The 24,784-nt window shown below is 47.3% G+C and overlaps 1 long non-coding RNA gene across 1 annotated transcript; it reads right to left on the bottom strand.

The window, feature by feature from the left end:
* Positions 1-18,621: 18,621 nt before the first annotated feature.
* Positions 18,622-22,661, bottom strand: LOC147122984 (uncharacterized). The gene is made up of 2 exons (XR_015073002.1): positions 20,701-22,661; positions 18,622-20,168 (listed from the first exon to the last, which is right to left on the bottom strand). It is a non-coding gene; the product is annotated as an uncharacterized LOC147122984 (long non-coding RNA).
* Positions 22,662-24,784: the final 2,123 nt, after the last annotated feature.

Genomic DNA, 24,784 nt, shown 5'->3' with positions numbered 1-24,784 from the left:
ATCGAGGGGATGGGGGAGGGGGGGATCGGAGGGGATGGGGGAGGGGGTGGATCGGAGGGATGGGGAGGGGGGATCGGAGGGGTTGGGGGGATCGGAGGGGTTGGGGGGATCGGAGGGGATGGGGGAGGGGGTGGATCGGAGGGATGGGGGAGGGGGTGGATCGGAGGGGATGGGGAGGGGGGATCGGAGGGGTTGGGGGGATCGGAGGGGATGGGGGAGGGGGATCGGAGGGGTTGGGGGGATCGGAGGGGATGGGGGAGGGGGGATCGGAGGGGAGGGGGATGGGGGGAGGGGTGGATCGGAGGGGATGGGGGGAGGGGGTGGATCGGAGGGGATGGGGGAGGGGGGGGATCGGAGGGGATGGGGGAGGGGGGGGATCGGAGGGGATGGGGAGGGGGGGATCGGAGGGGATGGGGTGGATCGGAGGGGATGGGGAGGGGGGATCGGAGGGGTTGGGGGGATCGGAGGGGTTGGGGGGATCGGAGGGGATGGGGAGGGGGGATCGGAGGGGAGGGGATGGGGGGATGGGGATGGGGGGAGGGGGTGGATCGGAGGGGATGGGGGAGGGGGTGGATCGGAGGGGATGGGGGGAGGGGGTGGATCGGAGGGATGGGGGGAGGGGTGGATCGGAGGGGATGGGGGAGGGGGTTGATCGGAGGGGATGGGGGGAGGGGGTGGATCGGAGGGGATGGGGGAGGGGGGTTGATCGGAGGGGATGGGGGAGGGGGTGGATCGGAGGGGATGGGGGAGGGGTTGGATCGGAGGGGATGGGGGGAGGGGGTGGATCGGAGGGGATGGGGGAGGGGGTGGATCGGAGGGTTCGGGGGGAGGTGGGATCGGAGGGGGATCGTAGGGGGTGGGGGAGGGGGGATCGGAGTGGGGGGAGGGGGGGATCGGAGTGGGGGGATGGGGGAGGGGGGATCGGAGGGGATGGGGGAGGGGTGGATCGGAGGGGTTGGGGGAGGGGGTGGATCGGAGGGATGGGGAGGGGGTGGATCGGAGGGGATGGGGGAGGGGGTGGATCGGAGGGGATGGGGAGGGGGTGGATCGGAGGGGATGGGGGGATCGGAGGGGGGAGGGGGGGATCGGAGGGGTTGGGGGGATCGGAGGGGATGGGGGAGGGGGTGGATCGGAGGGGATGGGGGAGGGGGTGGATCGGAGGGGATGGGGGGAGGGGGTGGATCGGAGGGGATGGGGGAGGGGTGGATCGGAGGGGATGGGGGGAGGGGGTGGATCGGAGGGGATGGGGGGGGTGGATCGGAGGGGATGGGGGGAGGGGGTGGATCGGAGGGGATGGGGGGAGGGGGTGGATCGGAGGGGATGGGGGAGGGGGTGGATCGGAGGGGATGGGGGGAGGGGGTGGATCGGAGGGGATGGGGGGAGGGAACAAACCACTCACTACACATACTTGGGCTTAAAATCAGTTCTACGGGAAACTTCAAAATGGCTGTGAATGAACTGAAAGAGAAAGCAAGAAGGGCTTTCTATGCCATCAAAAAATCAATCCAATAGAAATCCCAATTAGCATTTGGCTCAAAATTTTCAAATCAGTAATTGAACCAATTGCACTCTATGGCAGTGAGGTCTGGGGACCACTAACACACAAGATGCAAAATGGGACAAACACCCAATTGAGATCCTACATGCGGAATTCTGTAAAAGTATCCTCCGGACTCAAAGGAAAACAGTAAACAACGCATGCAGGGCGGAACTAGGCCAATACCCATTAATAATCACTATCCAAAAAAGAGCCACCCAAATTTTGGAATCACCTACAAATGAGCAACCCCCAATGCTATCACTACGACGCCCTGAAATGCCAAGAGCTGACCATAAAGAAGAATACCCTCAGTCAACTAGTCCTGGGACTCAATAAAGTAACTAATAACAATACTAACAATAACCACTCCCAGGACAGTGACAGGGTAACACAAAGAATTCGACCCAACACAATCGTCGCAAAGCAAAAGGAAAAATATCTGTCATATTGGGCAGAAACAACAAAAACCCAAAGCAAACTCAATTGCTACTTGGCCCTAAACAGACAATACAACATAGCTGATTACCTGACCATGGTAAAGGATAACAAACTGAGAAGAACCTTGACAAGGTACAGACTTAGCGAACATAGCCTAGCAATCGAAAAAGGCAGACACAGGCAGACCAGGCTGCCAAGAGAAGACAGGATATGCTCTCACTGCAGTCAGGGAGTAGTTGAGACAGAGATGCACTTCCACACAGCCTGTGGAAAATATCAGGGGATCAGAGAGAATTTCTACCAAAAATTCTCACAAATATGCCCTGAATTCAGAAATCTGACTGACAACCAAAAACTCCCATTCCTACTGGGGGAGGAGAGAAGCTGTGTAACACTGGCGGCACACTATGTTACAGCTTGCCATGAACAGAGGGACAACCAGTAAACTAAGACAAGAGTATATATAAACAAGGCGAATGTATATTTATAAACTCAGGGATATACCTGTTTATACACTATAATGAATGGAACCGCGTTTGTGTGTTCAACCATAAATGTATTTTGATGCTTTGGCAACATAAGATGTACCTTATCATGCCAATAAAGCGATTTGTATTGTATTGTATTGTATTGGGTGGATCGGAGGGGATGGGGGGGAGGGGGTGGATCGGAGGGGATGGGGGAGGGGGTGGATCGGAGGAGGTGGGGATCGGAGGGGGATCGGAGGGGGTGGGGGAGGGGGGATCGGAGTGGGGGGAGGGGGAGGGGGGGATCGGAGGGGGTGGGGGGAGGGGGGTGGATCGGAGGGGGAGGGGGGATCGGAGGGGGGGATCGGGGGGATCGGAGGGGGTGGGGGGCAGGGGGGGGGATCGGAGGGGTGGGGGGGAGGGGGAGATCGAAGGGGGTGGGGGGGGAGGGGGAGATCGAAGGGGGTGGGGGGAGGGGGATCGGAGGGGGGATCGGAGGGGGATCGGAGGGGGTGGGGGGAGGGGTCGGAGGGGGTGGGGGGAGGGGTCGGAGGGGGTGGGGGGAGGGGAGGGCGTCAGGTGATCGGAGGGGGGATCGGAGTGTGGTGGGGGGGAGGGGAGTGAACGGAGGATCGGAGGGGGGGAGGGGAGTGGAGGGAGGATCGGAGGGGGTGGCGGAGGGGAGGGGGGATCGGAGGGGGGTGGCGGAGGGGCGATCGGTGGTTGTGGGGGAGGGAGAGGAGCAGGAGAGGGGGGGGATCGGTGGGGGAGGGGAGAGGGGATCGGCAGGGGTGAGGGAAGGGGGAGGAGAGGGAGGGGGGATCGGAGATTCGGAGGTGGTGGGGAGAGGGGATCGGAGAGGGGTGGGGTGAGGGGATCGGAGGGGTGGGAGGATCGGAGGGGGTGGGGAGAGGGGAGAGGGGAGAGGGGTTCGGAGGGGGTGGGGAATCGGGGGGGGGGGGAGGTGAGGGGGTGGGGCTCGGGGAGGGGAGGTGAGGGGGGTGGGGCTCGGGAGGGGAGGGGAAGAGTAGTGGGGATCGGAGGGGGATGGGAGGGAGGATCGGAGGGGGTTCGGAAGGGGGGAGGGGAGGGGGGGAATCGGAAGGGGGGATCGGAAGGGGGAGGGGACGGGGGGATCGGAAGGGGGAGGGGACGGGGGGATCGGAAGGGGGAGGGAGGGGGGATCGGAAGGGGGGAGGGGAGGGGGATCGGAAGGGGGAGGGGAGGGGGATCGGAAGGGGGAGGGGAGAGGGGATCGGAGGGGGCCGGGGAGGAGGGGAGGGTTGGGGAGAGGGGAGGGGAGGGGGTGGGGATAGGAGGGGGAGGGGAGGGTGCGATCGGAGGGGGAGGGGAGGGGGGATCGGAGTGGGTGGGGATCGGGGAGGGGGGTGGGGATCGGGGGGGAGGGGAGGGGGCGGATCGAGGGGAGGGGAGAGGGGTGGATCTTGAGGGGGTGGGGATCGGAGGGGGTGGGGATCGGGGAGGGGGGGATCGGGGAGGGGAGGGGGGGATCGGAGGGGGGTGGGGAGAGGGGAGGGGGATCGGAGGGGAGAGGAGGGGTGATCGGAGGGGGTGGGGAGAGGGGAGGGTGTTCGGAGGGGTGGTGAGAGGGGAGGGGGGATGGGAGGGGAGGGGGGAGGGAAGGAGATGGGAGGGGGGTGGGGGAGGGGATGGGATGGGGTGGGGGAGGGGAGGAAAGGATCGGATCGGATGGGGGAGAATCGGAGGGGGGAGGGGAGTGGAGGGGGGGATCGGAGGGGGAGGAGAGTGGGGAGAGGAGGGGGGAGGGGGGGAGAGGAGGGGGGAGGGGAGAGAGGGGGTGGGGAGAGGGGAGAGGAGGGGGTGGGGAGGGGGGAGAGGAGGGGGGTGGGGAGAGGGAGAGAGGAGGGGGTGGGGAGAGGGGGTCGGAGGGGGGGAGGGGGGATTGGAGGGGGTGGGGAGAGGGGGTCGGAGGGGGGGAGGGGGGATTGGAGGAGGAGGTTAGAGGGGAGGGGAGGGGAGGGAAGGGGGGATCTGAGGGGGAGGGGAGGGAAGGGGGGAATCTGAGGGGGAGGGGAGAGGGGATCGGAGGGGGGATCAGAGTGGGTGGGGATCGGAGGCGGTGGGGATCGGAGGCAGGGTGGGGATCGAGGCGGGATCGGAGGGGGTGGGGATCAGAGCGGTGTGGGGATCGGAGGGGAGGGTAGGGGTGATCGGATGGGGTGGGGAGAGGGGAGGGGAGGGGTAGGGGAGGGGAGTGGGGAGGGGAGGGGGGATGGGAGGAGAGGGGAGGGGGGGATGGGGAGGGGATGGGAGGGTGTGGGGTGGGGGGATGGGAGGGGTGTGGGGTGTGGGGGGATGGGAGGGTGTGGGTGGGGGGATGGGAGGGTGTGTGGTGGGGATCGGAGGGGTGGGGATGGGAGGGGTGGGGGTGGGGGAGGGGAGACCGGAGGGGAGGGGAGATCGGAGCGGTGGGGGGAGGAGGAGGAGGGGGATCGGGATGAGTGGGGAGGGGAGAGGGGATCGGAGGGAGATCGGAGGGTGGGGGGAGGGGAGGGAGGGGAGGGGAGAGGGGATCGGAGGGGTGGAGGGTGTAGGCGGTGGGGATCGAGGGGGTGGGGGATGGGTGTGGGTGGAGGGGAGGTGGGATCGGATGGGGTAGGGGAGGGGAGCGGGGATCGGAGGGGGTGGGGGAGGGGGGGGTTCGGAGGGGGTGGGAGATCAGAGGGGGGGGTGTGAGGGAGGGTGGGGTGGAGTGGAGGGGGGTGGGGTGGGGTGGGGAGATCTGAGGGGGTGGGTGGAGGGAGGGGGGATCGGAGGGGGGGTGTGTGAGGGAGGGAGGGATCGAGGGAGGAGTGGGGAGAGGTGAGGGATCGAGTGGAGGGTAGGGGAGGGGTGGGGAGAGGGGATCGGGGAGGTGGGGATGGGTGGGGAGGGGGATAGGGAGCGGAGGTGGGGAGGGTGGGAGGGGGTGGGGGAGTGGAGGAGGGGTGGAGGGAGGGGATAGGGATTGGGGTGGGGTGGGGGTGAGGTGGCAGGATGGGTGGGAGGGGAGAGGTGGATCAGAGGATGAGGGGGGTCGGATGAGGAGCTGGCGTTGGAGAGGAAGGGTCAGGAGGGGGTTGTTGGGATATTGGGAGAGGGGTCAGAGGGGTATTTGAGAAGGAGGGGATGAGTGTAGAGAAAGTGGGAGGTTTAGAACGTGGGTTTAGAAGTTTGTGGAGTAAGGGTCAGAGGCTGTCGTCTTAGAGTACCATTCAAGCATAGATTCACCAATATACCATGTATGGGAAATTATAATTGAGGAGAAACGTGAAATAATAAACACATTTTCACTAAAGCAGAGGCGGCTAAAAGGAGATTTATTAGAGGTTTATAAATTAGGAAGAGCTTTGATACAGTGAACAGGGAAAAATTAGGCAACTTGCTAAACCCATTTGCGCCAGAATCCTGGGGAACAAAATGGCGACTGCAGCTCTAACGCCTGCCTCTGGTGTAGGGACTCAGCGGCCGCCATTTGACGAGGGCCATAGTGCTGCCATTAGCAGCGCTGGCCCTGGATATGCAAATATGGAGAGCGTGACAGCATGCCGACTTAATGCCATGCTCTGCAAACTCGGACCTTTAAAGGGAGTTTAGCGCTGGTCCTAACCTCACTCTGAAAAGCGAGCATGCAGCAGACTGACAGATGCTGTCAGCACTTCTTAAAGGGGCACACACATCTTTCAGGTAAGTTAGCATTTAAGCTTTTGGACTGGATTTTTAAATATTTAATTGAAGCAGTGGCTTGCTGCAATACATGTTAAAAGTTTTTAAAGTGTGTAGGGAGTGCTGCTGGATGTTTTGCAAGGCCTCGGATGGTAAAGGAAGGCCTCTGAAAAGACAGAAAATGCTGCAAGTATTCAGCAGGTCAGGCAGCATACGTGGAGAGAGAAACAGAGTTCATGTCTCAGGTCGAGATGCTACCTAACCTGCTGAATATTTCCAGCATTTTCTGCTTTTATTTCATATTTCCAGTATCCACTCACTGAGCGAAGAGGAAGACGCAGAAGGGGAAGATGCAGAAGAGGAGGAAGCAGAAGGAAAAATGTCACCCAGACAGCCCCTTTCTGGCCAGGATATCCGGGATGGAATCATCAGCCTGTGGTACTAGTGACCACAACTCCAATTTCCCTTTCAACCGTTGTCCCGCACCTTATCTTTCCTCTGTTACTGTCCATCACATCGTCCTCTTGGCTACAATGCTGAAATAAAAGCCACCCCAAAGCAAACTTTCCAATCCAGTTTTATACCTCCATCCAATGTGACATCAAGAAATCAACTCATCACACTTATGCATTCCCTTACTAACTATCTTGCATGTGTCTTTGCCTATCATACTGATGTCACACAGTGCTACCCAGTGACTGCAGCATGGCTGGTGGAAGGCTGCTGACTTTCAGTGGGGAAGACTGCAGATGGCCTTGCAGGTTGACCTTGAGGAGCTGGTGACTGGAGTGTGAAATCGAGTGGACGAGTTTCTTCTTCACTCTCCTCTCCCTCTTCTTTGGCCAACAACTGACTGGGCAGGCTGCATTTCTTGGGTGTGTGAAATGAGGAAGGCACAAGCGTGGAGTGGCGGTGAGGGGAGGGTGGGAAAGCAAGAGGTGCATGTGAGAATGAGGATACCAGCATCTTGTAACCTTTCAACCCCGCCGCTAGCCAAGGGCTCAGCCATACCCCTGCCAAGAATGGCTAGCACCGTCTCCTCCAAGGGGGGGGTGGGGGTGGGGGGGGGAGGTGGTGAGGTAAAACTAGGAATGGGAAGTGTACCTCATGTTTGGTACAGATTGTTGGTAGGTGAGTGATTGGGGGTGGGGTGGGGGGAGTTATGCATTCAGAAGTGTGAGAGGCTAGTGGTGCAGTTGGTAAGAGACAACTTTTGAAGATGCATTCACTGACCTTGACCACTGGTCTGAGGTCATGAAGTTTCTTTGGGCACTGGAGCCAGATGGTTTTGGGGGGGTGGGGGGTAACGACACTGCTGGCAGTGACGGCCTCAGTGATCTGCTGCACTTTTTCCTTTCTGGAGGGCCTGCTGGTCCCTGTGGGTAGAGGACTTCTCTTGCAGTGTTGACCTCCTGCACAAAGCTGGAGTGCTGTGTGTGAGACCTTGGGTGCCCCTTTCCCTGGCTTGCTGAGCCATTTGTGTTAGTGCTCATTTGCTTTTTTTAAGGTGTGGAAGGCCTTTAAGAGCTGAAGACTGCCATTTGGGAATTCTTTTTAATATTAATTTTTTTAAGAAGGCAGTTGAGCTCTAAGGGCTAAAAGCTGACTATTTTTGAAATATTTTTATTTTAGAAGGCAGTTCCCCTTTAAGTGACCATACTGCTTTCTAAAATGACAGCCTTGCTTTAAGAGAAGGCTGTTCTTGCTGCAAGGACACTACAACCACGCTACATTGGGCCTCCTGCTGGTACTACTGCCAGGAGAACTGTCCTTGCACTGTGAGTTTAGCGCTGCGCTAATGTTAATTACCAAGCAGCACTAATTTACCGGTGCTGCCAGCACTATAAATTTCGGCGGCCGTTAACTGTGGTCCACGGTGCCACCAGCACATTTCCAGTGTTCTCAAATTTCTAGGCCACTATTTCTTCTGGTTGGGGAGTCAGTAGTCATCATAAATATAAAATTGCTATGGATTACATAGAATTTACAGCACAGAAACAGACTATTCGGCCCAACTGGTCTGTGCCGGTGTTTATGCTCCACACGAGCCTTCTTTCACCATATCCTCTATTCCTTTGTCCGTCATGTCCTTATCTAGCTTCACCTTACATGCATCAAATGCACATGACGAGAGTAAGAAGCGAGGTTAGATTTTTTATTTTTTACATAGAGTTGTTGAAGCATGGACTGCTTTGCCACATGGAGTTGTTGAAGCACAGACCAGTGTTTCTTTTCAAGGAAAATTGGTTAAAGATTTGAAGTGGAGAAAGATGTAAGGCTATGGGTAGAATGGGACAGTGGGGTTTGTAATATCAGCAAATAGTGATGTTATTTGCCTGTTTGATTATCATGTCTCACCAGCATAGTTGCCTGATTGATTACTTATGCCTGACCAGCAGAGGTCATGTGACCGAGACAAGCAAGGCAGAGGAGTTTAGTTTGGGTTTCGTTCTAGATGCATAACAAGCATAATGTCTCCTGTAAATGCTGTATAAAGAGTTGAACAGACTTTAGATTAAAACTCATTCTCTTTCATAAATGTCTTGTCATTGAACCCACAAAGAAATCAATACATGGTGTCAGAAGTGGCTGAAAGAGAAAAAATCTGAAGTTAAATCAGCTCTCCACATATTAGCAAGCCAAAAGAGAACATCGTTACTTACCATTAGAGAATAGCTAACGAAGTGAAAAATGGAAGGTTTACTCCCACCGGCGACGCTTCAGATGACAGGTAATGTGGCTGAAAATTGGAGGAGATTCAAACAACGTTTAGAGTTGTATTTATCAGCAATCGGAGCTGACGAGAAAGGTGATAAAATATAAGCGTCACTGTTCTTACATGTTGTGGGTGATGAAGCGCTGGAGGTGTATAATAATTTCACATTCGCTGCTAATGGAGACAAAATGAAGCTAGATAAAATAATGGAACAGTTTGAGGCCTACTGCATACCTAAACGTAACGTGACGTTTGAGGCACACAGATTTTTCACATGTGTACAGAAAACGGGTGAGACTATTGATCAGTATGTGACTGAACTGAGAAGCAGAAGCAAATCGTGTGAATTTGGGGGACTGACAGACTCGCTGATAAAAGACAGACTGGTGTGTGGTATTCCAGATAATGGTCTAAGGGAAAGACTGCTAAGAGAGCAAGATCTAGACCTGGGAAAAGCCATAGCACTGTGTAAGGCTACAGAGACTGTGAAGTCGCAGGCAAAGGAGCTGTTCAGTGACAGTAGCTGCAACGTGGATGCAGTGAGAATGAACGGACACAAACCGTTTAACAAAAAGAGCGCCAATGTGAAAAAAGAGGCGTGGCCAGCGAACGAAAATGAAAGGGACAATCGAAAGTCATGTAGTCGATGCGGTACACAGCATCCACCAAGAAAGTGTCCAGCATATGGTAAAACATGCAATAGTTGCAACAAGAACAACCATTATGCCCGTTGCTGTAAGAACCAAATGCAACAAAGCAAGGTCCATGCAGTAGATGAAAGCGACATAGAGGAGTTCAATGTAGATGTTGTGTCTGAAAACAAAAAAGAGAGACTGGATGTTGACACTAAAAGTGAATGACATACACATTCCATTTAAATTGGATACTGGAGCACAAGTTAATGTGATATCAGAGACTGATTTTAAGAAAATTAGACCCAGACCAAAGATACATGGAATAAAAGTGAAAGTGACAGGATACTCAGGTACTGATATACCAGTGAAAGGAAGATGCATTGTCAAAGTAACACACAAGGATAGAGATCACACGCTAGCATTAATTGTGGTGCCAAAGGATGTGCAAGCCATACTAGGTTTAAAAGCCTGCGAGAGACTGAACCTGGTAAAGAGAGCCCTCGTTGTGGAAAGCGAAGGAGAGACAGTCTATGATGAACTCATGAAAGAGTACAACGACCTATTTAAGGGTCTAGGCTGCATTCCAGGAGAACACACGATCAGAGTAGATAAAAGTATGACACCGGTCATACATCCATGCAGAAAAGTCCCATTTGCTCTTCAAAAGCAACTGAAGGCAGAGTTGGACAGGATGGAAAGCCTGAACGTGATTCGGAAGATAGATGAGCCAACTGAGTGGGTGAGTTCCCTCGTCGTAGTGGACAAAAAGAATGGAAAGCTCAGAATTTGCCTGGATCCAAGAGATCTAAACAGAGCAATAAAGAGAGAGCACTTCAAGCTTCCTACACGTGAGGAAATCATGGCACAGTTTGCAAATGCAAGGTATTTCAGCAAGTTAGATGCATCATCAGGATTTTGGCAGATGAAATTGGACGAAGCAAGTTCAAGACTGTGCACGTTCAACAGTCCATTTGGCAGATACAGATTCCTAAGGTTACCATTTGGCATTGCCTCAGCTCCTGAAGTGTATCACAAAACTATCCATATGATCTATGAGCACCTGGAGGGAGTTGATACATCAATGGATGACATCATAGTATGGGGAACCACGAGAACTGAGCATGACGAGAGACTGAAAAAAGTGCTGGAAGCAACAAGGAAAACAAACCTGAAGCTGAATAGAGAGAAATGCCAGCTCGGGGTGACAGAACTGACATTCGTGGGAGATATCCTTAGCAGTGAGGGCATCAGACCAGATCCCAGAAAGGTGTCCGCCATTGAGAATATGCCAAAGCCACAATGCAAAAAGGACGTGCAGAGGTTTAATGGAATGATCAACTACATGGGGAAATTCATATCCAACCTCTCAGAAAAGATGGCGCCACTGAGAAGACTAACTGAAAAGAACATAGAATGGGAATGGAATCATGAGCATGAGAAGTCATGGAGCGATCTAAAGAAACTGCTCACAGAGGAACCAGTTCTGAGGTTTTATGACCCAGCGAGACCCATCAAGATATCATCAGATGCATCACAGAGTGGGCTCGGTGCCGTTCTTCTGCAACAATATGACTACTGGCAACCTATTGCATATGCATCGCGCTCAATGACAGACGCGGAGACGCGATATGCTCAAATAGAAAAGGAGCTGCTCCGCATCACATACGCCTGTGAAAGATTTCACCAGTTTGTGGCAGGACAAGCAATCAGTGTAGAGACTGACCATAAGCCCTTGATTGCATTGTTCCAAAAGCCACTAAATAGCTGTCCGCTTAGAATACAAAGAATGATGATCAGGCTGCAACGCTATACACTGAATGTTGCGTACACACCGGGTAAACTGATGTATACAGCAGACACGTTGTCCAGAGCTGTTGACCCAAGTGAGCCCGCAAACACCACAATGGATGAAAAAGTGAACGCCTACGTGGACATGATCACAAGTGCACTGCCCATAGCAGATGCAAAAATGGAGCTCATAAAGACTGAGACAAACAAAGATGAAACAATGAGATGACTGAGAAAAAGCATCTTGGATGCATGGCCCAACATGAAGCAAGACTGCTCACCTGACATGGCAGAGTACTGGAACTGCAGGGCGGAACTATCAGTGGTCGAAGACATCATCTACAAAGGAAGTAAAATAGTTATCCCAAAGAGTCTGAGAAAAGCGATGTTAAAAAAGATCCATGGAGGACATCTGGGAATTGAAAAGTGTAAGAAAAGAGCACGAGAGGTGATGTACTGGCCACGAATCAACCAAGATGTGACAAATGAGGTGTCAAACTGCACAATACGCCTGAAATATCGAGCAAGCAATCCGGTAGAACCACTAAAGCCACACCCAGCGCCAGACAGACCTTACCAGAAGGTAGGCGCTGACCTATTCGTATGTCAAGGGAAGGACTATCTTGTAGTCACAGACTATTACTCCCTGTATCCAGAGCTTTGTAGACTGTACACCACCACTGCAGATGCTGTGATAACATGTATGAAAGCCATATTCTCCAGACATGGCGTGGCAAGCGAGGTCTTCACAGACAACGGACCCCAGTTTTACAATGCAAGTTTCCGACACTTTGCCAAAGAGTGGGACTTTGTCCACACAACGTCAAGTCCTCACTTTCCACAGTCCAATGGTCTAGTGGAAAAATCGGTCCAGACAGTGAAAAGACTGATGTACAAGGCAAGACAGTGGAACTGACTTCTACCAGAGCATGCTTGTATACCGCACAACGCCGCTCGAGTGTGGTATGTCACCAGCCTAACTCCTGATGGGACGTCGGCTAAGGTCAAGCCTACCCATCCCGGAGAACCTCCTGAAAACAAAAGAGGGGGAGAAAGTGAGGAAGTTCAAAGAACAACAGAAAGAAAAGCAAAAGTACTACTATGACAGAGGAACACAAAACCTACCTGAACTCCACACTGGTGACCAAGTAAGGTTCAAAGACAAAACAAACACATGGACTCAGAAGGGAACTGTCCTGAGTGAAGTTCAACCAAGATCATACACCATTCAGACAGATGAGGGTGCTGTTCTGAGAAGAAATCGTCGAGATCTTCTCATGGGACCAGCCACAGCAGATCAAGAGACTGATACTGGTGAACAACCTGATCACACAGCTGAGAACACATCATCTGAGGCAACAACTCAGATTCAAGGACAATCAATCAGAAAATCCTCAAGACACGTGAAGCCTCCTGACTTATTGAGCAAATTTAAGGACTATTGTTACAGAAGGAAGTAATGTTATCTTATTCTTTCTTCAAGTTCTAGTGTATTGACATATTTCATGTGAACACACAAAGCAAGGTTAAAAAACCTTGATCATGATAATGATAATGTAAGTTCATTAAGTGTTAGTTAAAATGCAGATTAATACAAAGAAAACATGTTGTTAGTTAAAAGTAAAATACTTTTGTTTTAAGAAAAGGAGATGTAATGATATCAGCAAATAGTGATGTTATTTGCCTGTTTGATTATCATGTCTTACCAGCATAGTTGCCTGATTGATTACTTATGCCTGACCAGCAGAGGTCATGTGACCAAGACAAGCAAGGCAGAGGAGTTTAGTTTGGGTTTCGTTCTAGATGCATAACAAGCATAATGTCTCCTGTAAATGCTGTATAAAGAGTTGAACAGACTTTAGATTAAAACTCATTCTCTTTCATAAATGTCTCGTCATTGAACCCACAAAGAAATCAATACAGGGTTAGTTTTGGATTGCTCCAACAAAGAGCCAGCACAGGCACGATGGGTTGAATATCCTTTTTCCTTATCCTTTTTTTGTGCAGTAAAGTTCTATGGGTACAGGGGTCAGAATTCAGGCATGGGATCATGGTCTCAAGGGTCACAAGCAGAGGTCATGGGTCATGATGTGGGTGGATTTAAAACCCCAGGTAGTAAGCTCAAGGTCAGCCACAGTGCTAATCGGGAAAAGCAAACCGCGAGTAGATTGACCCAAAATTGGGAAGGCAGCCACTATACCACCAGCTGGGTTTCAGTAGGTTCTCTCAAAATTTACTGGCCAGAAATATTAAGGAGATTCCAGAAAATGGACAAGAGGTTCCAGTATACCCCATTTATCAGGTGAAAAAATGAAAAGAGGGGGAAAAAAATCAAAAAATCAGGTGGCTGGTGATAGGGAAGGCCTGCAAAGGGTAAAAGTGCACCTTTCATCAGATGAAACACTCAAAAATTATACTTTAAACACCTGACAAATAGGGAAAAACACCAAGATTTGGTAAACTTGGGCAGCTGGTGGCCTGCAAATGGGAAATTAGAGAAGCGTGCAATAAAGGCACAGCAGTTATCATGGGTGACTTTAATCTACATATAAATTGGGCTAACCAAATTAGTAACAATACTGTGGAGGAGGAATTCCCGGAGTGTATACGGGATGGTTTCCTGGACCAATATGTCGAGGAACCAACTGGAGATCAGGCCATCCTAGACTGGGTGATGGCCCAGAAATTCGGGTCGGGGGCTTCCCGCAGGTGTAAGCCCCTGACCTGCACTTACCTAGTGCGCCGGCCGTTGAGCTGTGGGCCCCCGTGGAATTCCGATCCGGGGCCTGCTCCAGCTGCCAGCACGCAGTGCTTGCGTATCCCAGGGGTGCAGTTAGTTCGATGCGTCCCCTGGGATCACATGGGCCATGGGGAGCCAATCGGAGCAGGGAATGCTCCATTCATAAGATTGACAGGAAGACCTGTCAAAAGTTATAAATACTATGGCCCCAAAACAGCACTAAATCTTCAAATAAATTTTAATAAATCACATTTTTTAAATAAACTATAAATTATATGAAATAACTATTTTAAACAATAATTTAAATTTTGAATTTTTTTAAATTTTCTAACGGGGCTAAAAATAAACTTACCTTGCTTTAAAGTATTTAAAAATGATAAGCCTGTGGAAAAACTGTTTTATTTTTAATTAATTCACCACTTACCTTGCAAAAAAAAAACGAAGTTCGATGTACACGTGCAGCCTCTCCTGCGCACGCGTTCGACCTCTGAACCTCTTCGTTCAGGGGAACGGAAGTGCCGGTTTCCCGCGCATGCGCAGTGCATGCAGGAAACCGGCACTTCCAGTGGGCTTACGGGTGAGTACCCCGTGTGTACTCACCCGTGGAGTCCCGAATTTCTGGGCCATAAAGAAAGGATTAATTAGCAATCTTGTTGTGCGAGGCCCCTTGGGTCGGAGCAATCATAATATGATAGATTTCTTCATTAAGATGGAGAATGAAGTAGTTGACTCAGAGACTAGGGTCCTGAATTTAAATAAAGGAGACGACAATTGTATGAGGTGCGATTTGGGTAGGATTTGGAATGTCACTCAAAGGGTTGACGGTGGATGGGCAATGGCAAACATTCAAAGATCACATGGATGAACTACAGAATTTGTTCATCACTGGCATAAAAATAAAACAAAAAAGGTGACTCAACCGTGGCTAACAAGGGAAATTAAGGATAGCATAAGATCCAAGGAAACGACATATAAATTGGCCAGAAAAAGCAGTAAACCTGAGGATTGGGAGCAGTTTAGGATCCAACAAAGGAGGACAAAGGGATTAATTAAGAGGGGGAAAATAGAGTATGAGAGTAAGCTTGCAGGGAACATAAAAACTGACTGTAAAAGCTTTTATAGATATTGTGAAGAGAAAAAGATTGGTGAAGTCAAGCGTAGGTCCTTTGCAGTCAGAATCAGGGGAATTTATTATGGGGAACAAAGAAATGGCAGACCAATTAAATACATACTTTGGTTCTGTCTTCACAAAGGACACAAATAACCTCCCAAAGATGTCGGGGAACATAGGGTCTAATGAAAGGGAGGAACTGATAGGGAAATTGATGGGATTGAGGGCTGATAAATCCCCAGGACCTGAGGGCCGATAAATCCCCAGGGCCTGATAAGTACCCTAGGATGTAGATTAAGGAAGTGGCCCTAGAAATAGTAGATGCATTGCTGGTCATCTTCCAAAATTCAATAGATTCTGGAACAGTACCCATGGATTGGTGGGTAGCTAACGTTACCCCACTGTTCAAAAAGGGTGGTAGAGAGAAAACGGGGAATTACAGACCGGTAAGCCTGACATTAGTAGTGGGGAAAATGCTAGTCCATTATAAAGGATGTAATAGCAGAGCACTTGGAAAAAAGTGACCGGATCGGACAAAGTCAACATGGATTTACAAAAGGTAAATCGTGCTTGACTAATCTACTGGAATTTTTTGAGGATGTAACTGGTAAAATAGATAAGGGAGAACCAGTGGATGTGGTGTATTTGGATTTTCAAAAGGCTTTCGATAGGGTCCCACATAAGAGATTAGCGTGTAAAATTAAGGCACATGGGATTGGGGGCAAGGTATTGACTTGGATAGAGAACTGGTTGGCAGACAGAAAGCAAAGAGTTGGAATAAATGGCTCTTTTTCTGAGTGGCAGGCAGTGACTAGTGGGGTACCGCAGGGATCGGTCCTTGGACCCCAGCTGTTCACAATATATATTAATGATCTGGACGAGGGAACTATTTGTAATATCTCCAAATTTGCAGATGACAGAAAGCTGGGTGGGCGTGTGTGCTGTGAGGAGGATGCCGAGAAACTCCAGTATGATTTGGACAGATTGGGTGATTGGGCAGAAGCATGGCAGATGCAATATAACGTGGATAAATGCGGTTATCCACTTTGGTGTCAAAAACAGGAAGGCAGATTATTATCTGAATGGCAACAGATTGGGAGAAGGGGAAGTGCAACGAGACCTGGGCGTCCTTGTGCACCAGTCGATAAAAGTAAGCATGCAGGTGCAGCAGGCGGTTAAGAAGGCAAATGGTATGTTGGCCTTCGTTGCGAGAGGGTTTGAGTACAGGAACAAGGATGTCTTGCTGCAGTTGTACAGGGCCTTGGTGAGACCACATCTTGAGTATTGTGTGCAGTTTTGGTCGCCTTATCTAAGGAAGGATGTTCTTGCCATGGAAGGAGTGCACCGAAGATTCACCAGGCTGATACCTGGGATGGCAGGAATGACGTATGAGGAGAGATTGGGTCGATTGGGCTTGTACTCGCTGGAGTTTAGAAAAATAAGAGGTGATCTCATTGAAACTTATAAAATTCTAACAGGACTAGACAGACTAGATGCTGGAAGGATGTTCCCGATGGTTGGGGAGTCCAGAACCAGGGGTCACAGTCTAAGGATAAGGGGTAAGCCATTTAGGACAGAGATGAGGAGGAATTTCTTCACCCAGAGTGGTGAACCTGTGGAATTCTCTGCCAAAGAAGGCAGTCGAGGCCAATTCATTAAATATATTCAAGAAGGAGTTGGATATATTTCTTAAGGCTAAAGAGATCAAGGGATATGGAGAGAAGGCAGGAACAGGGTACTGAATTTGGATGATCAGCCATGATCTCATTGAATGGTGGAGCAGGCTCGAGGGGCCGAATGGCCTTCTCCTGCTCCTGCTCCTATCTTCTATGTTTCTATGTAAACTGGTAAGGGGCCCTGGGTGCCTGTTCATATTGGGTGAAAATCCCCAAACTGCCCCTGTTCTCATTTGGACCCTTAGGCACCATCCACCCACAGCATCCCACCCATCGGCCTCATTCTCCAACTAGTCCACAGTCCATTTTGCACACTTGGGTACTCCAGGCTCCATCAGCATTTCTGGTTTTTACAGTCCTGTCATAAAAGCATTTAAGAGTAAATTCCTGCATTTTATAATTAATGAATGGAAAATCATTGGCTGGTGTTGTAGTTTTGTTATAAACGTTACCAGTGTGCATTAGCAGCACCGACGTGCAAAAATGTATGCAGCATACTGAGTTTGCTCACTTATACAGTCTTTAATAAACATAAATGCCCATTAAAATAGAAATTATTTCATAAAACACTCAAAGTTCATTTATGTTAAAAAAAAAACAAGCCTTCAGCCTCAAAAATGGTCATGAGATTCTTTTAACCGAATATACAACCAAAATAAAGAGGTGAGTGATGAAAAAAAAAATTAAATATTGTTAGTAAACTCAATTTTCTTTTCTAACTATTAACCAAGAAACCACAATCACAGATGCTGAGCAGTTCATAAGAGAAAACAGCATTTGTTTATAAATATCACTTGCCTGAAATAAAATCTTCAAGAATTCACTAACGTCCTTTAGGGGAGGAAATCCGCCATCCTTAACTGGTCTGGCCTACATGTGACTCCAGATCTACAGTAATCTGGTTGACTCTTAACTGCCCTCTGAAATGGCCCAGCAAGCCATTCAGTTGCAATCAAGGCGGCGGCTCACTACCACATTCTCGGGGGCAATAAATGTTGGCCTTGCTGGCAATGTCCACATCCCATGAATGAATTAAAAAAAATCCAATCTCCAGTTTCTTTCAAATCCTTTAGGGAGAGCAAGAATCAGCCAAATCCTCAGAGAATGAGGGGACACACCCTTCTATCCATAGATTGCACACTGGAAAATTCTGCAAAGTGCATATGCTCAAATGCACAGATGTGGCTGAACCCTCTAGCATTTATGAGGCAAAAATATCCAGTTGAAGCCTATTTTCAGACAAGCTGAGGCCTCAAAGTTTAAAAAAAAACTTTAATGAATGACACAAAAGAAATTCAGCGAGTAAATTTCTTTATGTTGTGAAATATGTAATTTGTGACTATTTTCATTTGTTTTGGACAATAGAAATTTGAATGAATGCGAAAAGTATAAGACACACATTTTTCCCCCAGAAATGTTTGCGTGATTCCAACAGTTCCTGAAGAAATTATGACGGTAAAATCATTACACGAGATTTTCCCATTGTAAAATGTTGACATATGGCTTTCCCATTATAAATGCTTCAATACGGTTTTCCCAGTATAAATGCTGACATGAAAAGTGTTACAGAAAATAACATTTGTGGACAGGTGAGCGGCAGACACAAGGTTTTAAAAAAAATATATAAAAAGGGTCCCGAATCTCCGCAGGAGTTGCCCTGATCTCCTGCCAAAGCTAAGACAAGAGATTGGGAAAACCTCTATGGAAATTCAAGGCCATGGTATCTACAAAGAATCTGAGCATAATCATTTTAAGGTATTTCTGAATTAGTTTCTAGCAAAGTTCAACTCCATTTGAATTCACAAAGACACACAAGGAGGCAATTAATTTTCCACAATTTATTACCAATGCGAAAGTAAGTAAGTGTATGCTAATGGAAGTTTCATTTTTTTTAAAAACCTCAGGACCATTGCACCACATAGAGAACTTTAGAAAGTAATTGTCAGGTTATGCAAAGTTTTGGTTCTAAAAATTCAGTAGGTCCCCTTTTACTGAAAAATAAATCCACACAATTTACAATTAAAAATGCAGTCACTCACTTAAGACATTTTCATGTATCAGACCCAAACAATAGCAAAATAAACCTACTCATTCATACCAACTTGGCATTTTGGTACATTTGGTAAAATGTTTATGATGAAATGTTTAAATTCACTGGAAATAATAAACTTAAGAGTAAAACCCCAATCAATAGTTTGTACATAACTGTCAGGGTATGCCAATGTCAAAACAAGTGATTAACACACGAACAGCACTAAAATTCTGGAAACAAATCCACATAATATCTACAAAACCTAGTTTAAACTATTTAAATCAGAACTGTACATTAAATTTACAAAAAAAATTGCAGAACAGGAAAAAAGTCTTTAAAAAATTAATCTCTGTATTATTAGAACTACATAAATACAGACCAAGTATACCACAATGAAAAGGTGTTCTGTTACTATAATGCCAAATATCAAAATCCTTCAGTACTTTGCATGTTGATACTGATACAAAACCACATTCTGAAATGGCACAGCCAATGTAAATGAAAATTGTTAAGTCCAGTTCCAGTAGCTCAGGAAAAAAGAAACTGCTGATGTGTAGAAACATGCTGCATGATCCACTGCAGCCATGCTGGAATTAGCTCATCAACAATGCTTGCAAACCAATATGCAAAAACAACATTGAGTACTCGTCAAATATAGAAGCTGTAGCATGGTTCAGTTCAGCCCAGGCACTTTAATTTTTGTTAACTGTCAGACCTCCGTATGTTGTTGAGAATCCAGTGGAGGTATAGTCACATCATCAAAGTGGCCTTCATCCCCACTTTCATAGTCACTCATCATGACTTCAGATTCTTCCATCTCACAGCACGCTGAAACATCAGAGCAAGAGGCGGTAGTGGATGTGTACACAGACATAGACATGTTGTCCACGCTGGGTGGTTCAAAGTCATCATTATATGTTAAAGCGTAGGATGGGTAGGCCCCCCTGTAACTGCTTCCTGCAGGGACTGCATTCTGAGGTTCCGAGAGGTCCGCTGAATAGTGGTGATGGGGCAGATACTGATTCATGTTAAAATGCTGTCTACTTTGCGACGTTGAATTCAGACTTCCTGCAGTGGGCATATCCCGTGGAGGCTGTATGGAATCAAACTCATTGTATTCCGGGGGCAATGGTGGCAGTTCATCATGAATTGGGAAATCATCTGGAGGAGGCGGGAAATCACTTTCAATGTCATACCCTCCAGGGTAGTAGTCTGTGTCAATGGAATTAGGATCAGAATAAAGTGGGGCAGGGTGTTCTACTACCTCATACTGTGGGAACTCCTGGATACCGGGTAGTTGAACATTTGGCATCCAATCAGATGTGTCCCAGTGATATGCTTTTGCATAGAAAAGAAAGGGAGAAAAATTAGAATGTGTAACTTTGAACGAGGCCTTTAGTGTTGATCAAAAACACAACAAGAAACAATTTGTACAGAAGCAGTAATTAATATTAGGGCTGATTGGAGTCTCCACAGTGCAACAGGACACAGCTGGGGTGGGCAATAGCTCCCCCATCACAAATGACAGAGACCAATACATTTTATCTGGACATTTTAAAATTATGCCAACTGACAGCCAGCACACAGCCGTACAAAATGTACACAGATTTAAACTAGCGGGTGTTATTCTGGTTATGTTACAAATGCAGTGGCTGCTGTGCTTGAACAGAAACTGCTGGAATAGGGTTTAAAAGGTAAATCTTCTATATTGTCTACCACACACAACAATGACTGATACTGAACATGTGAATAATGGATTAACATGTCACTCTCTTGCAGCTATGCAGATTAACGTGCAGTGAATGTTAAAGTGAAAGATGCGCAGCTTTAAGTGAATATGAGAGAATAAAGACATGCAGACAAAAGTCACCTCTTGGATTCTTGAGGTCATGACCCGCAAAAGTTTCTTTAGATGGCAAAGAGTAGGAAAGGGAAGAAGAAAACATGAAATATTAAAGCATCAGGATACTAAAGAAATGTCTATACTAACATTCCATGTGCTTGCTTGCAACAAACAATTTAAATGCCCGCTTGCTACATACGTACATTTTTAAGAGCAGTTAAGTGCTGTTTACCAGAATAAGTGATATTTTAAAACTCTTTACAATACTAGAAAATGGCTGTGAAAATTTCCTAGTGTACCAATGACAAAATAAATCTATGACTTTTCTCTCACTTTAGCATTCTAATGACGAAAAATATGACTGCTGTGAAAGATAAAGAAGTTTGAAGTATTCTAGTAAATAAGAACTGTAACATCTATAACATAACTACAAACATGAAGATACATAAAGAAGCTAGTGGAAGATATCTATATGAATTTAACGCACAAAACTACAAAGTACTCAAGGAAGGTCACACAATGACCTAATCTTTAAGTATTCATTCAGAAATACAGCCCATGGTTTATTACTTAATGTTGTAATTTTATCTTGAAATAGCGATTCTCCTAACGTAAGCTGTAACCGAACATTGAGGTTGGGTGCTGAAATGAGATGCTTTGATCTCTTTTTTTAATCCCAGTACTCTTCCTGCTCCATTGCCAAGGCTGAACACTGAAACATCATACTTCTGGAACTAACAATGGCGGTTCCAGTCAGGACATTCACTGCTAAACGCAAGAGGCTAAAAATCCCTGTCAACGATCGGCATTTCACACATTTGTGGGCCCCACTTCTGACAACATCTGATCCTGGGACACTTTTGATGTATGCCTGCATCATGCATACTTAGTGCTGGGGTCGACAGGCAGAACTGGCAGGCGTTCCAGCGAATTACATCATCTTGCCAGTCCAGCCTCTTCCGATGATGTCTGCATGGAGGGAGCAGACACGAGAAGTGCTCTTCCCGGTTTCTGGTGGATTTTGGGGGGCACACAAAAGAAAGAGACGAAGACTCAGTAGAACTGGAACCCTCTCCAAATTCTAGCTTACATGCCACTAATGCGCTTTGATTGCAACCCCATCCCAGCTCAGGAATTTCACACTTTAGTTTTTAAGAACAGGGAAGAACATACAAAAATCTTTTTTTGCTTATTTCATTGGAGAAATAGAACATGAAAGATTATTTCAGAATGAATAATTCACAATCAAAGTCATTGCAGGGCTTTATCTTAGAGTACTCCTTTGGTCTATCTGAGTCCCAGTTCTACTATGTTCAGATGCTTAACTAGAATCTCAAATTGGAGATTTTACAGAAGACAAGCATGTCTCTCTAATCTATGGCATCTTGTGCTGCTATTGTTGCTCCTATCCACTGTTCAAACAAGCACCAGATGTCTTAAATGGCTGCTAAGCAATTAAATTTTATATTTGCTCAGAGAATATCTGTAGCTTATTTTTACAGTATGATACACAAATCGGAGAGAGAAAACGGTAACAGGAGGAAAGCAAAGGACAATGTCAAGTTATAAATATAACAGTGTATCCGAAACAGCTCCACATGCTCCTGAACATGCATGGCTGAGAAACTATTAAAAGTATATGGAAATAGTTTCAATGTCCTCACAAAATTCCTCATTTACATTTCTGCACAGAGAAAGAAGGAAGAGAAAAATATGCTGGATACAGGAAATATTTGATCATAATCGGAAATCACTGTTGTTTGGAGCATGATTTGGAAAAATGTCATTTTTTGTATCAATCTGCAGGACTTATTTTGGAAAAATGAAATAAAAACTATGGTTTCAAAATTAATGATAGTGATAGTCAAACCACTGCTAAATGGATAAACAGCACTCTCACTGCATTTACAGAACGGTGTTATAGACTTACAACATACAACAAAGTTCAATTAACCACAATACACTTATAACTGAGCTTTGTAAAAAAAAGATATACCTTCTTTTTCTACCGAGTCAACAACTGCATTGACAAGGTGTATTACAGTCACTATGGAAGCTTGGAGGAGGATTGGGAAGGAGTAGATTGAAATAAATTTACAGTTAGTACAAAGACTTAAAACACATTCATATCATCTTTATCCCAGCTTGGCTGTTGTTTAAAATACATATTAAAAAAATACAGCCAGAAGTGTGTTTCCAGTAACAAGAATATTTCATATGCTCATTGTTTCATTATGTTCTAATCAAGGTCAAGTATCTGATGGGTCTACTTAAAGTTATGAGCATTTGGTAATCAGTTTTCAGCTTACCGTCACCACTAGGTATCTGGTTACTCGTTGGCTAAGGTTTTGTTACGTGTAAATGTGTTGGGGATGGTGACTTCATGATTGTCCCTGTGGGCTTCTCAGAAACTTCACAGAAAATGGAAGCAAGCACAACTGCAGTCTTAAAGGCACCATTCCCCATCGGCTCTGAGACAGTTTATCAGCTAATTCAAGTACGCTACAGTGCCTATTTATAGGAGTTAAAGACATCTGAGAGTTAAAGTAAGCATTAGTTTGGAAATATTGATTTCTTAGGGCAGATTTGTGTGTGCTCTGTGGTTTTTGCAGTTATGCTGTTCTTTAGCATTATGTTTTGGCTCTTGTAGTTGCAGGAACCCAAGAGCAAGGAACAGAAGTTAGAAAACTGCAGTATAAGTATCTGTGAAACTTTAAATATCTTCAAAACGAATGCCAACGAGGATAAAAAATTTATTTTTTATTTTTTTAAAGTTAATGTCTGGGCTCCTACTTATACATTGGAGAATTTAATTGTGAGATGCTCCAGCTGTAAGCAATTAATATCACATAGATTGCTATGCAGTTCACCTACAAAGCCCCACGTTGACATTTTCAGGAACATAACTGGAAACAGACTTTCTTGGAGATCGTTGCTTACTTTACAAAGGTTTTCATTGCTTCAGACTAATGTACTACATTAATCATAATGTGCCACAGAATTTAAGCAGGACAACAACTTGCATTTATATACCGCCTTTAACATAGTAAAACATCCCAAGGCGCTGCACGAGTATTAGAAGATAAAAAATTGACACCGAGCCACATTAGAAATTAGGGCAGATGACCAAAAGGTTGGTGAAAGAGGTAGGTTTTAAGGAGCATCTTCAAGGAGGAAAGAGAGGCAGAGAGGTTTAGGCAGGGAATTCCAGAGCTTAGGACCTAGGCAACAGAAGGCACGGCCACCAATGGTTGAGCGATTATAATTAGGGATGCTCAAAAGGGCAGAATTTGAGGAGTGCAGATATCTCGGGGGACAGGGAGGAGTTGTGGGGCTGGAGGATATTACAGAGATAGGGAGGGGCGAGGCCATCGAGGGATTTGAAAACAAGGATGAGAATTTTGAAATCGAGGCATTGCTTAACCAGGAGCCAATGTAGGTCAGTGAGCACAGGGGTGATGAGTGAACGAGACTTGGTGCGAGTTAGGACACGGACAGCCGAGTTTTGGATGACCTCAAGTTTAAGTAGGGTAGAATGTGGGAGGTCAGCCAGGAGTGCATTGGAATAGTCAAGTCTAGAGGCAACAAAGGCTTGGATGAGGGTTTCAGCAGCAGATGAGCTGAGGCAGGGGTGGAGACGGGCGACGTTACAATGAAAACTACCACATATACTATCCATCTACTTTAGAATACACTTCCAGTTTCCGGCTGAAAGATTGTAGATTAGTTCATATTTGCTAGCAACGTTACACAGTAATGAAAGAAGCTGTGATGTGATCCTCGATAAAGATAACAGAACGACTGGAAAATAACATGAGAGCACCTATGAAAATTCTTTACCAATAAAATTGATTAGACTGAGAAATACAGAAATACATTTTTATACATAGTCAGAAAACTTTCCACATTTCCAAAATAAATTTGCATGACTTATCATCATTTATTCCTGGAAGCACGACCAGCTATACAAACATACATATCTCAGGAGTGAGAAGATGAAAAAACGTCCCTTGCACGTCTGTGCCACATTTGACTGAAATTAGGACCGTGATACAAGTTCAGAAGTTTATTTTGCCGCACCTTAAACTCCAACACTCAGATCTTCCATTAA

This window comes from Somniosus microcephalus, chromosome 2, assembly GCF_052327205.1.
Source record: "Somniosus microcephalus isolate GS21.2 chromosome 2, FLI_Smic_1.0, whole genome shotgun sequence".
Lineage (NCBI taxonomy): Eukaryota > Metazoa > Chordata > Chondrichthyes > Squaliformes > Somniosidae > Somniosus > Somniosus microcephalus.
This window is presented reverse-complemented; position numbering and strand designations above follow the sequence as displayed.